Genomic DNA, 14,453 nt, shown 5'->3' on the forward strand with positions numbered 1-14,453 from the left:
GTTCACCTCAACTCAACTCAACTCAACTTTATTTATATAGCCCTTTAAAACAACCACAGCTGAAACAAAGTGCTGTACATAAATGGACAAAGCAACACATAAAGTACAAAAATCAACCAGGAAATAAATAATATAAAATAAAAAAAAAAAATAAAAAAAAATAAAATAATTGTTCATTGTTTTAAAAAACGGATTTAAAACAATAAGCAATTTTAAAAGAACAAATATAAACAAATAAAACCAATAAGTAAAACAAACCACTGCACACTAAAACAGGAACAGTCTCATACTGGGCTGAAAGCCAAAGAATAAAAATGGGTTTTAAGATGAGTTTAAAAAATAGACAATGAAGAAGCTTGTCTAATGTGGAGAGGGAGCTCATTCCACAATTTTGGACCAGCGACTGAAAAAGCTCGATCCCCCCAGAGCTTCCGTTTGGACCTCGGTACGTCCAGGGCAGCAGGTCAGCTGACCTGAGGCACCGAGCAGACCTGATGCTGATATTCATCACATATTGTTCCTTCTGTGTTTAGAAGGAAGCAGCTTCACAGCTTTAAATTCATCCTGCTGACTTTTTACCTTTTACTTAGTAAACCCTGAACAGTTCATCCTTCTTTCTCATAAATATTTGATTTTATAAATATATACGAAGAAATATTTTAACTGTTGCTGTTTAAAAGAAACTGCTGCTAAACCTGTTTATGTGTTTAGTGCAGGGGTCTGCAACCTTTCCAATCCAAAGAGCCATTTTTCCCTCAGCCAGCTAAATAAAACTACTTTAGAGACGCAAATGTTACGAGACTTTTCAAAAAGGCAATTTAATATATATTTTTAATGAAGATCCACCATAGGATGTTTGTTATTTAGAACCATAGACAGATAGACAGACAGACTTTCTGCTAAGGAATGTAGATATTTGTGGAAAATGATGTAAAAGAAAGGAAAAAAAAGTCCATGGTTTTCCAACCTAAGAAAGATAGATTTAAAAAAAAATATATTTTAGTCACGTATTTAGAGGCATTGTGGAAGGTCCAGAGAGACACTTGCAGCTCCAGAGTTGCAGGTTGGAGACGCCTGATGTAGCGTTTGTAAACCAAAACTTACTGCATTTTCTTTTTATAGCTGTAGGCCTTTTTTTAAAGGAAAGAGACATTTTGGCCATAACAATGCGATTAATCGTGATTAATCGCAGCATGTCATGCGATTAATCGCGATTAAAAATTTTAATCGTTGCCCAGCACTACTTAAAATATAACCACGTATAGCCATTGCAATTATTAAACACTGCTGTAACATATGAAATCAAAATTAGAGTTTTAAGAATTTTCTTGCTCTAGTGGTCTTTATTTTACAGTTAGTGGACGGAAAAGGGCCTCAGGTGGGGCCAAGCACATCATCAGAGAGCTGCAGCCTCCGTACATGAGGAGGCAGTTCAACCAGAAACACCACAGCATGATTAGCAATATTAATTTAACATTCATCACTTAAGCACAAAACATCTGTCCCCTTGTGAAAGAATCTTGATGGAAATAAAGACCAACAAACAGCACTGTGTTTTTTGTTTTTATTCCCTGTTGTTTCCCTACTCTGACACATCCATGTCCTCATCTTTAATAACCTTCTCCTCTTGGAGGATTAGAATGGGCATGTTGCACATTATGTATTACTACCATGATGTCTGTTGCTGAAATGACAGCTCATGTACCTTTATGTTATGAATCCACTACCACCACCCTCCCAACCCACATTTATTCATTTGTAGTTTATTTCATCATCATTGCAGGTTTTTGTAGGTGCAGATCTTGTCATGGCACTGTTTGACCTCATTTATTCATTAGAAAACAAGTTTATTTAGACAAAAATAACCCAGAAGTGTGGCCCTGTGATAGACTGGTGACCTGTCCAGGGTTTACCTGCCTCTCACCTGCTAAAATGCTTGGATAGGCTCCAGCTTACCTGCAACCCGTAATGGACAAAGCGGTACAGATAATGAATGAATGAATGAATAACCGAGAAATGGTTCCAACCCATCAAACATAAAATAAACACAGGCTCATGATCATGTGGAGGTTTACCTTTAAAAAAGCAAATAGAAAGTGTGCTGTAGCCCTCTTTATCCACTTACATGCACATAAACACACACAAGCCGCACACACTTTATTGCTCTGACTGACATTTGCTTGACCCTTCGTCTCTAAACTATGTCTCAGACCTGTTAGTATCCACTCTTTCTCACTGTCCCCACTACTGCTCTCCACACACTCAGAAAATAAAGTACTTAATTGTATCTTTAGGGGAGCAAAGGATTGTTGCTGAGTTGGTAACTTCAGAGGTACCGCTGCTGTACTCTCAATGATGATTAATGATAATGTACATTAATTTATACCATTGATATTTGTATCTTATAAAGACCAGTATAGCTAAATTAGGATACAAGATGGCCCACACAGTTACAATACGTACTACCTTTCTGCCTAACTCTTCAATCATTCCGCTTCTAAAATGTTTTTAAGTCCAACTCCTGTAAGTGTTTGTCAGTAGTAAAGTAAAAACAAACAATCACTATGGTCATTATTTTGCAACTAAGCACATGTTCACTGTAGAATGACGTCTAAACAAAGTGCTCTAACCACACAGTGTTGCCCTGAGACAACAAACAAAAAAAAAAAAACAGAATTTTAATAGACAAGTAATAACAAAATAAATTTTAAAATGGTCCAAAACACTTATTTACATGTTCATGCACATGAGCATATTATATATTTTTATAAATCTGATTAAATAATTAGATTTATAATTTAAATCTACCACAGATACAAACATGCTGAAAAGTGATGTGCATCTTGCTAAATGGTAGCAGTGTGCACTACGTGACCCTGCCCCCTGAAAGGACTGCTCAGCTTCAGTCCCACTTTTTATTGGACACAGACATGTCTAGCAATATTTCAGTTTTTTTACCTCCTCAAAAAACTTAAAGGGGCGGTGTGAGGACCAGATATGTGGTTTGTAGTAGGAGGGCGACGCCATGCCATATAGGGTTAGGAAAAGTCATCACATTTCAGAAAAAAAGAATGATGTTTAGAGTACTTTCAGTGCTTCAACTGTCAAAACGGGTCAAACAGTATGTTAGGGTTAAGACACAAAAATAATCATTGTCAGTATTGATATGACAAAGTGTCATAAACTATCACATTGAAAGGAAAACTCTGAACTAGAACTGCAACCAGTTTGGTAAAACCCTCTATCCCCCACTTGGAAAGATGACATGTCCATGTATAAATAGGTCAAAGCTGTTTTGACATGCAAACAGGATCTATAACCATGGTCAGGAGATTTGGATGTTGTGCTCAGAAACTGTACAAATTGTACTCATGTCAAAACAGAGAGGAAACCAAAAGGTTAAATCTTTAAGTTACCTTTAAACTCAGTTCTGGCTTGTCTTCTTTTCACTGTATTTTATATTTCATCAAACAGGATGAGAAAGTGTTGTAAACAGCAGATCTAATGTTGATTAGTTCAGCTTTTCCTGTGCAGAACTTTAGTTCACTGTCATATAATAAGATTTATTGCAGATGTTTCATTTGACACTGCCATGGATCAGAAGAGGAAGTACATTTGACACCTGAAATATCTGCATCATCTGAATCAGTGTGGATGTTGGAATTAAATGTACATAGTTCTCAGCTGCTTTCCTAGACTTCTTATATCTGCAGGGCCTCATGACCAGACACAGCAAACAGAATTACTCTGCTTCATTTGAGCTTTTCACGGTAATCTGCAAATATTTAGCTGTGCACGTGCAGGTAAATATCTTATCAAAGTCTAATTCAGAATTAATTAACAGAGTAATAGTTGAAGGTCATCCTCAGAAGAGTTCACTTGCTTTACAGTTTTATTAAAAGCATGGCAGAAGAGCAACTGGGATCCATCAATTCTAAACACATAGCCTCCCCAGATAGTACAGTTAATTGGCATTTTGATTAAATTTCAGAATTGAGCAAAGAAGTTGGCTATTCACCCTTTTCTCCCCTTTTTATTACAATGATATAGTTCTCTCTCTCCAGACTATGAGAGGGAAGTGTATTAAAAAAAAAAGTAATGTGATTCTGAGCTCATTTTTAAAGCTGCTGAGCTGTTTAATCACTAGCAGATGTGAATTCTGGGTAAAAACAGAGAAGACAAAAGATCTTACGAAGTATTGCTGCAAAATGTCATCTCTTCATGCTGGATGACGTTAGTCTGCACCAGAGCTATTTGTCATAATGGTGAGAAATAAAAGATTTTGAACACATATACTGGGTCAAATTTTGATTTTTAAAACATGAAGCCCCAGTTTGCCTTAGCACACACAACCAGTAGGGAATGGAGAAGTGAGAAATGGATGGACATTTTCCATAAAGGCAAAAAAAAGTGGGATGAAAGAAAAGTCCAGAGTTGTGTAAAAAAAAAAACAAAAAAAAAAAAACAAGCAACTAGCCGAAATTGCTTAATTAGGTGGGTCATTTTGTGTATAGTGTATTGGGTTTCCCTTTATCCTATACACTGCCATGCATTGCATAAAACAATCTAGTGTGACCACCCCAGTTTCATTATCTTTTGGTGTCAATGTGCAATGATGCAGAATCAAAAAACAAGAGAAAAGTGATGGAGAATCATGGTGAAAACTTTTTGAGATTCATTAATAGGAAGCAGGTGAAGAGAGGGGTCAGTGAGAATCCATGAACACAGGAAGTCCAACAAAGAGCAGTCAGGAGTTGGTTTTAATTGAAAGAAAGCCTCATCAAATTTCTGTAGACACTGTGCCGGTGACTGTGATGTCAGGAATCTCGAACTGATGGGAGTACCATTTTAATGGCGACCAGGTAGAACAAAGAATAAACAACAGAAATGAAAGTGAAAAATTTGTTAGGAAAGATGAGTGCAGATCAGTGGTGATACCTTTTTAACTTTCCCACTGCTGGCGTTTGACCAAAACTAATGTGGAGCTGAACATTAAAAGAAACAAAATTTTTCCAGCATTGCAGGGTTCATTTATTTATTTGTTTATGTTTAACACATTAGTGCTAACTCATCATTTAACTGCTCACAGTTGAGATTTAGAGTGAAGTTTTAGAGTAAAGAATTGACATTAACCCCAAGTAAGTCAAGTTTAACTTCTAAACACAGGAAATGAGGAAGACTGCCACGGAATAATTAAGCAATAGTGGCCTGGACCACTGACTATCTAACATCTTGTTTGACATGGTGGTCGGTGTCACGGGGGCACCTCAGGGGACGGTCCTGTCACTGTTCCGCTTCACCCTGTACATCTCTGACTTTAAATGCATCTCTGACTCATGCCATCTGCACAAATACTCCGACAACTCTGCAGTGCTTGGCTGTGTCAGAGATAGACAGGAGGAGGAATACAGGAAGCTGGTGAACAATTTTGTAGACCCGGAGCAGCAGGAACCATCTCCTTCTATATGTGAACAAGACAAAGGAGATTGTTATTGACTTTAGGAGGAGGAAACCTGCACACCAGCCCATTAGGATCCTGGTGAGGAGATGGAGGTTGTGGACAACTATAAATACTTGGGTAGGTACTTGGACAACAGACTGGACTGGAGGATCGACACAGATAAGGGTTGAGCAGACTCTTCTTGAGGAAGCTCAGATCCATTAATGTCTGCAGCAAACTGCTGGAGATGTTCTTCCAGTCTGTGGTGGCCAGTGTCATATACGCTGTAGTGTGCTGGGGGAGCAGCATCAGCTCCAGGATCAATACACTGATCCATAAGGCTGGTAAGATCATTGGACACAACCTGGAGACACTGGAGACAGTCAGAGACAGGAGGTCTCCATTTTGGACAAGTCTCCACATACACTGCACAGTGTGCTGGAGGGACAGCGGTGCTCTTCCTCAGACTGCTGCAGCTCTGTTGTCACACAGAGGTTCATGAAATCTTTCCTTCTCATCACAATAACTAAATAACTCTGTTTAAAAACTCCTCCATGTGTGAGAGGTGATCATCATTTCTGCATTTTACCCAAACATACTGCACAATCCATTATCAGTCATAATTGTATGTAGTCTGTGTGAATAGCTATGTTATTTATTTGTGTTTGTGCTTCTCTTGTGTATATTGTGTGTTTCGAGTATATTTTCTATATGTTCACATTTTTTCTTATATATCTCTTGTGGATATCTTTATTTTATTTTGATGGCTGCTGTTACAGAGAAATTTCCCTCATGGGATTAATAAAGTACTTGTTAAGGTGAATCAACCCTCTAGTGGCCTTAGGTCAGCGGACCAGATGGTCCTGGACGTTCCTCGATCCCTCATGAAAACCAGAGGAAGTGGAGCCTTTGCAGTGTTGGCTCCCACGCCGTGGAACGCATTGCCCCTCTCTGTGGTGTTTTTTTTGTTTTTTATTGTCTTACTTTTATTGTTTCTTCTTGTTACTGACTGATTGATGCACTTTGCTTTGTCATCATTGCCTTTTAAATTGGTATATAATAAATAAATATTGACTTTATGGTCATTTCGAGTTTTCAAGTTTAGCTAAAGTTCACTCTTATCTGTCATTCATTTGGCTCTGATACTAAGTAAAAAGATGACTCAGCTAATCATCACAACTAACATGGTGGAGGAAAGTTTGAATGGCTCTATTATTTATTTATCTAACATTGCAACCTGCTGGATTCCTCTTAACAGCTGATCATGTGTCAAATGAACCCACTGCTGCTGTGCCTGCCTGTTCGTTAATGTAATTGTGTAAGTTTACACCTGCACTCAGATAAAAATGTCTGACCTTGCCAGATTTCCATCTCCATGTTACAGAAAAGTGAGGGGGTAATTTAAACACAACACTAAGATATTCAGTTAATAATGGATGGTGCTGCATAAAAGAGACTTGAAGGTTTGCTAAGGAGGAATCTCACATGGTCTTTTTCTGTTGTCTCTTTATATTTAAACTCCTCTTTTGGAGTATAACCTATTGTACAAAACAGACACCTTTGAAATTGCAGTCAGTGATATAAATACTGTTTTTTGTAAAAGCTATGCAAAGTGCATCTTCAGTGAAAGAAATCTTGGTGGCATAGAGTCAACAGTGTTGGAATTGTTTATCGTTGTTTTGGGGTGTCTGTATTGGGTTGAGCAGAGAAAAAAATAATTCACCCACATCTACTCCTAACACCTACTTTTACCTTTCCCTTTGACTTTTTTTTTTTTTTTTTTTTTGGACACATTATGTATTTTAACCTACTTAAATCCAAATAAACACTCTATCGGCCACCTGTCAGTTATTATTAACTGACAGGTTAAATATTAAAATATTAAATTATTAAAATATTAAAATATTCAAACTTAATCAGTTAAAAATGTACAAAAGTTTAAAATTTAATCTAGTTTTAACACAAAAAGCATTCACTTGTCACTAACGAGCTCTCCTGCCCTGCTCGACATGATGGATGTGTTTGCAGCAAAGGGCCGTGGCAGTCGATGCTACGTCTACACACGCTGCTTGACTAAAACATAAAAGTCGTCACCTTTAACAAATCAGCTAAGGTACGAGACTCCTCTTAGATAATTACTGCATGTGCGATTATCTTTCAGCCAGATAAAAGTCATTTAACCCCCAACTAATTACAATTAAAAAATTAAAATTAAAAGGAATGGTTTTAGACTTGGAAGGTTTCCCAACCAACAGTAAATACTTTCTGATCTACTCAGGGTTGTGTGTTGCACATATAAATTGCTAACTGTGGAATCAGTTACTCCAAAAAAGAAAAGAGCAACAACACCTTTACTTTGGTAACTGTGGCTTTATTTCTGAGAATTTTCTGAAGTGCAATACTCCACCCCGAACTTACAAATGCCCAAAATATGAGCCAAGGATGAGGAACACATGCTCAACTTGACCTAGTATGCCAGTGAAATTATGAAGGATCATAGATAAAATATGTCCATATATCGTGTTGTTGCTTCCGACCGCCAAAACCCCTTTATCGACGCTGCCGCGTCGCTTCTATGAATGAATGAACTGAAATAAACAAAATTTATTAACAAAAACACCCAGAGCTGGCAAACATGGTTGATTCAACTGAATCATTATATTTTGACATTCTAGTTTGTAAAATACTATTTTATTTCAATTAATCTTGAATTTTAAGTGTACTAAACATGTTTTGCATTGTCAGTGCTTTGAGATAGTATTCATCCTAAACTACCACACACCAGTCTCTGCTTTTTTAAACTTATTATTCATAGTAAAAACTTCTCAGACTATACCATATGCTCTACACTAACATACAGTATTTGTTTTCATAGAGGTGCAGAAAAAGTTGGCAGTCACATCGTTAGTGGTCATTAGTAGTAGCAGATAACATTTCCATTTATTTGACCTGCCATATGATCATCTGTTCATGAGTTGAAATAACAGTGTGGTCTCACCATCTTCTGCCCACAATGGAATATTGTTAAAGTAATCTGAAATAAAACTTATCCCCCTACTCTTTTTCATTTTCTGTACACCAACCATCAGGGGAGAAGAGAGATTTGGGCAAGCTCCAAAATTAACACATTTTCCTATTCAAACAGCACCTGTTCGGTAATGATAGATCAACACTGTGAGGAGAATGAGAGAGAATATTTAATTAGATGTTTACATGAGGAGCAAGGTCAACCATATGGATTAGATCATTGGACCATATGCACTTAGGTATCTCATCTGGGCACCTCAGTTGCTGAAGAAATGCTCTTATTTTAATAAAAGTTAACTAAAAAGACCTGCTGAGAAAAACTCAAAGCTGTAAAAAAAAAAACACGACAATTACCTCAAATCAGCTTCAGAAACAATAATGATAAATGAGGGTGAAACACCTACTGTTCTAAAGTCTGCCAAGCACTTGTCTTTATACTTTTATCAAGCAAAGCAGCAAATTAATTGAGAGGAAAACGAGCACCTTTTCTTTTAATAAGGGGTTACATACAGGTACGGCATTATTCTGTGGATCACTAAGGAATTCAAGCCCTTTCAGCCATGGCTGGACTCACTCATAAACATGAGGCTCAGGTGAAAAAACACTTCATCTAGCCACCTATTAAAACCACACATTTATATAACATTTATGTGACTTTTAATAGAAAATCAATGCACAGTAATTATGATAATAATGCCTCATTCATTTACAACAACCTTGTTTATGTTTCCTTTTAAATGCCCTTCTTAAAAATGAGTATTTCATTCCAAATGTTTGATTTTACATTTATCACAGCTTTGTTTCACATTTTCAGTTTGGTTGTTGGTTCAGTTGTTTTGACAGCTGCCTGAGCCACCACCTTATCGTGGTGGAGGAGTTTGTGCATCCTGACGACACTAGCGGCTATGTTGTCGGGGGCTCATGGCCCTAGTGGGGCCACCCATGGCAAACAGGTGTTTAGGGGAGGAACCATCATACCCCTATGATGATGACAAAGCAAGGACCAGGGTTTTCCTTGCCCGGACTTGGGTCACCGGGGCCCCCTTCTGACGCCATGCCTGGAGGTGGGGCATGGAGGCGAGCGCTTGGTGGCCGGGCCTTTGCCCATGGGGCCCGGTCAGGCTCAGCCTGAAAGGGTGACATACGGCTGCAGGCAGATAAGCCAGGGGCCGTAACAGTGCAGAGCAGATGTGGGCCCGTAACAGCGCCGAGCAGGTGTGGGCATGCTCATTGCCCCCCAACTTGGCACCTGTACATTGGGGTTTACTCCGGTGGACAAGAGGGTAGCCTCTCTCCGCCTTCAGGTGGGGGGACGGGTCCTGACTGTGCTTATGCACCAAACAGCATTTCAGAGTACCCACCCTTTTTGGGGTCCTTGGAGGGGGTGTTGGAGAGCGTTCTTTCCTGGCGACTCCCTCATTCTGCTGGGGGACTTCAATGCTCACGTGGGCAATGGCAAAACCTGGAGGGGCGTGATTGGGAGGAACGCCCCCCCCCCCCCCCCCCCCCCCCCCCCCCCCTCCCCCCCCCCCCCCGATATGAGTCCAAGTGGTGTTTTGTTGCTGGACTTCTGTGCTCGTCATGGACTGTCCATAAGAACACCTGTGTTCAGACATAAGAGTGCCCACATGTGCACTTGGCACCAGGACACTCTAGACCGCAGTTCGGTGATCAACTTTGTAGTCATATCATCGGACTTGTGGCTGCATGTTCTGGACACTCGGGTAAAGGGTGGGGTGGAGCTGTCAACTGATCACCACCTGGTGGTGGGTTGGCTCAGATGGTGGGGGAGGATGCAGACCCAAGCGTGTTGTGAGGGTCTGCTGGGAACGTCTGGCAGAGTGCCCTGTCAGAAAGAGTTTCAACTCACATCTCCGGCAGAGCTTCAACCATGTCCCGGGTGTTCCGTGCTATTGTCGAGGCGGCCAGCCGCAGTTGTGGCCGTAAGGTCGTCGGTGCCTGTCGTGGCGGTAACCCCTGAACTTGCTGGTGGACACCGGCAGTAAGGGATGCCGTGAAGCTGAAGAAGGAGTCCTATCAGGCCTGTGGGACTCCAGAGGCAGCTGATGGGTATTGGCCACCTTAGCAGAGCGCAGCTTCGGCGGTCGCTAAGGCAAAAACTTGGGCATGGGAGGAGTGTGGAGAGGCCATGGAGAATGACTTCTTTGTGGAGATTCTGGTCCAACATCTGGCGGCTCAGGAGGGGAAAGCAGTGCTCCGTCAACACTGTGTACAGTGGGGATGGGGGGCTGCTGACCTTGACTCGGGATGTTGTGAGACGGTGGAGGGAAGTAGAGTCTGGGGTAGCTGGTGCTGGCTCTCCCATCTCTGGGTCTGAGGTCGCTGAGGTGGTTAAAAAGCTCCTCGGTGGCAAGGCCCTGGGGGTGGATGAGGTCTGCCCAGAGTTCCTTAAGGCTGTAGATGTTGTAGGGCTGTCTTTGCTGACACGCCTCTGCAGCATCGCGTGAACATCGGGGACAGTTCCCCTGGACTGGCAGACTGGGGTGGTGGTCCCCCTCTTCAAAAAAGGGGACCGGAGGGTGTGCTCCAACTACAGGGGGATCACACTCCTCAGCCTCCCCTGTAAGGTCTATTCAGGGGTGCTGGAGAGGAGGGTCCGTCAGATAGTCGAACTTCGGATTGAGGAGGAGCAGTGTGGTTTTTGTCCTGGTCGTGGAACAGTGGACGAGCTCTACACCCTCTTCAGGATCTTTGAGGGGGCATGGGAGTTTGCCCACCAATCTACATGTGCTTTGTGGACTTGGAGAAGGCATTTGACCGTGTCACCCGGGTACTCCTGTGTGTGTGTGTGTGTGTGTGAGGGGGGGGTACTCCAGGAGTATGGAGTGCCGGACCCGCTTGTATGAGCTGTCCGGTTCCTGTATGACTGGTGTCAGAGCTTGGTCCGCATTGCCGGGAGTAAATCAGAATCGTTTCCAGTGCGGGTTGGACTCCGCCAAGGCTGCCCTTTGTCACTGATTCTGTTCATAACTTTTATGGACAGAATTTCTAGGCGCAGCTGAGGTGTTGAGGGGATCCGGTCCGGTTTGGGTCAGGATTGGGTCTCTGTTCTTTGCGGATGATGTGGTTCTGTTGGTTTCATCGGTCCATGATCTTCAGCTCTCACTAGAGCGATTCGCAGCCAAGTGTGAAGCAGCTGGGATGAGAATCAGCAGCTCCAAGTCCGAGACCATGGTCCTCAGCCGGAAAAGGGTGGAGTGCTCACTCCGGGTCTGCAATAGGGTCCTGCCCCAAGTGGAGGAGTTCACGTATCTCGGGGTCTTGTTCACGAGTGAGGGAAAGATGGAGCGGGAGATCGACAGGCAGATCGGTGCGGCGTCTGCAGTGATGCGGACTCTGCATTGGTCTGTCATGGTGAAGAAGGACCTGAGCCAAAAGACAAAGCTCTCCATTTACCGGTCGATCTACATTCCTACCCTCACCTATGGTCACGAGCTGTGGGTAGTGACCGAAAGAACAAGATCATGAATACAAGCGGTCAAAATGAGTTTTCTCCTCAGGGTGTTTCTCTGGAAACCACAGAGATGTTAATGTGAAAATCCCTGCAGATCAGCAGTTTCTGAAATACTCAGACCAACAACTATACCACGTTCAAAGTCACTTAAATCCAATGTCCTGATCATTCTAATACTCAGTTTAAACTTCAGAAACTTGTCTTCATTAACAATTTGGGTTTAAAAAACTTTTTTTAAAAAAAAACAAAGGCAATTGAACAGGTGGACCAGCAGTGGCAATGAGTGTTTATCTACTTTCCAGTTCAAAAACTGTTCATTTAAATGTTTTTAAAGGGAAAAGCCAGCTACACATTCTGCAATCCTAACTAGTGAAATTAGTTCTGTTTTTACTGTTTATTTTTTTAAATTTGATTTTACATAAGACATTTTTAATAGAGATTTTCAGTTCTCCCAACTGTAAATGCAACAAATGAGAAGAGAGGGAGCGGGTGTCTAAAGAGCACAGGAACCAGCAGAATTTAGTCTGTGAAAATTGTTTTCATTATAACACACTGCCAACAGCAGATGAGGTTCCTTATTGTGCTTGCCTCTGTATTTATCCATATTAGTAAAGAATGAGCAGAAAGCAACATACAGGTTAGCAGAAAGGACAAAGTCTAATTGGCAAACACACACACATAAATAAATGCTCTTGGATTTCTTACCACATGTTCATATAGACTGTCTCACCTGCTGTTGTTCCAGAGATTTTTTTAAAGTATGGGTGGAAAATCTCTGAAAGTCTGAAATGGGCATTTCCTCAGATACCACTAGAATATTTAAGAACTCCAGGGCATGAATTAGTTTTTATGGTAGGAAAAAAAGGGTCTGAATTGAACATTTTGCCCTGGTATGTGTAGTGTTTACTCTTCCTGAAATGCCTGTTGCATAGCGACAAAATATGCTATTTTAGCTGCAATGCTAACATTGTAAAAAATGGATTGAGATTCTCAGCACACTGTGGTATTTAATCAATGTCAAATTTAGAAGTTTTAGAAATTTTTCATTTTTATTAATGTGATGATCAAAAAAGAGCAAGAACGTTAATGTACCATATACCAAATCTGCTTCTAATGTCAGCATCCTGCCACAGAGTAGGAAATAAAAAAAATGTGTAAAATGAGAAAAATTGTTGAAAAAAGTTCACAAGACAAGGCATCAAAACATTTGCTACTGCCTGAACAAAGAGCAGCTGAATAGCGTGTCAAAGGAAAAATAAAAATGTGAAGGTGGTTGAACGGTGTAGAAAACAAGGCTGGTTACAAGAAAAGAAAGGAGGTAGGGAAGAATATTGATGATAAAAGAGTAGATGAAACGCATAGATATTTAGCGTGCAGATAGTTTGTTCAGTTGTTCAGAGTTTGTGGATAAATGAAAGCACCAAACTAAAGAATATTCAGAGTGACACATATTCAGACGGGGCTTTGAAGATCATAGTTCTGCAGATATTTGATTATGTGTCAGTCAAATGATGAGTTAGGACGGACTATTTAGTTAACATGATTGTATTAATTAATTTATTTACTTACTTTGATACATTTTTGACATCTGTTCCATTATTCACAAAATGCCTCTTGTTATTAATGTTGTAAAAAAACAAAACAAACAAAAAAAAAAAACAAACAAAAAAAAGAGCAAAAAACAAATAAAATAATCTACTAAGCTAAAGTAGCACTCCTGAACTTTTTCCAACGATGGATAACTCAGTATCCATCTTGCATCCTGCCTCTTCTCTTAGCTTTCCCCAGTCAATAAAAATCAGTCTGATGTTGACTCTTGTCTTTTTGCTTGCTCTGTTTCTTATCCACAAGTCATCCAATAATGTCCTCTTGCATTCCTTTTGTTGTTGAATCAGCCCTGGTGTGTGTTCAAAGCAGTGAGTGTGTTGATAACCAATTGCTGGCATGCAACATAGTGCTGTAAAGCTAAATACAGCTGTCATGTGATGCCCTGGGCTGGAACAAAAGAGGTGTGATGTGTGGGTTCTCAGCTTTAAGATGCTGCAGGGCAGCAACAGCTTGAGAAATGTTCACAATAAGTGTCAATGTACCATCAAAACCAGTCACAAACATGAAGTTTTAAAGTTGGAAACTATGTAGTGTTGCTTTGAACCCATGGTTCCCAAACTGGGGGGCAGGACCCCAGGAGGGGCCTGGAGTTTTAACACAGGGGGTGCCACCAGACAAAATAAAAACTTACAGTTTTTGTACTACTAGCAAAACATGGACAAATTTGTGATTCTATCCATGGGCAAACAATCATGAATCAACAATAGATTTTAACTACCAAAAAAAAAAAAAAAAAAAAAGACAACAAAATATGATGAGGCATATCTTTCCCAAACAACTTATAACTTATAAACAACTTATTACTTGGGGAATTTTCATCCTGAACACAAAGAAAAGTGTGTTGATCATTTAAAAAGTATTGTAATAAATCTTGGGCAGGTTCACCAAAGGCAGAAATTCTTG

Source organism: Melanotaenia boesemani, chromosome 17 (genome assembly GCF_017639745.1).
Source record: "Melanotaenia boesemani isolate fMelBoe1 chromosome 17, fMelBoe1.pri, whole genome shotgun sequence".
Taxonomy (NCBI): Eukaryota; Metazoa; Chordata; class Actinopteri; order Atheriniformes; family Melanotaeniidae; genus Melanotaenia; species Melanotaenia boesemani.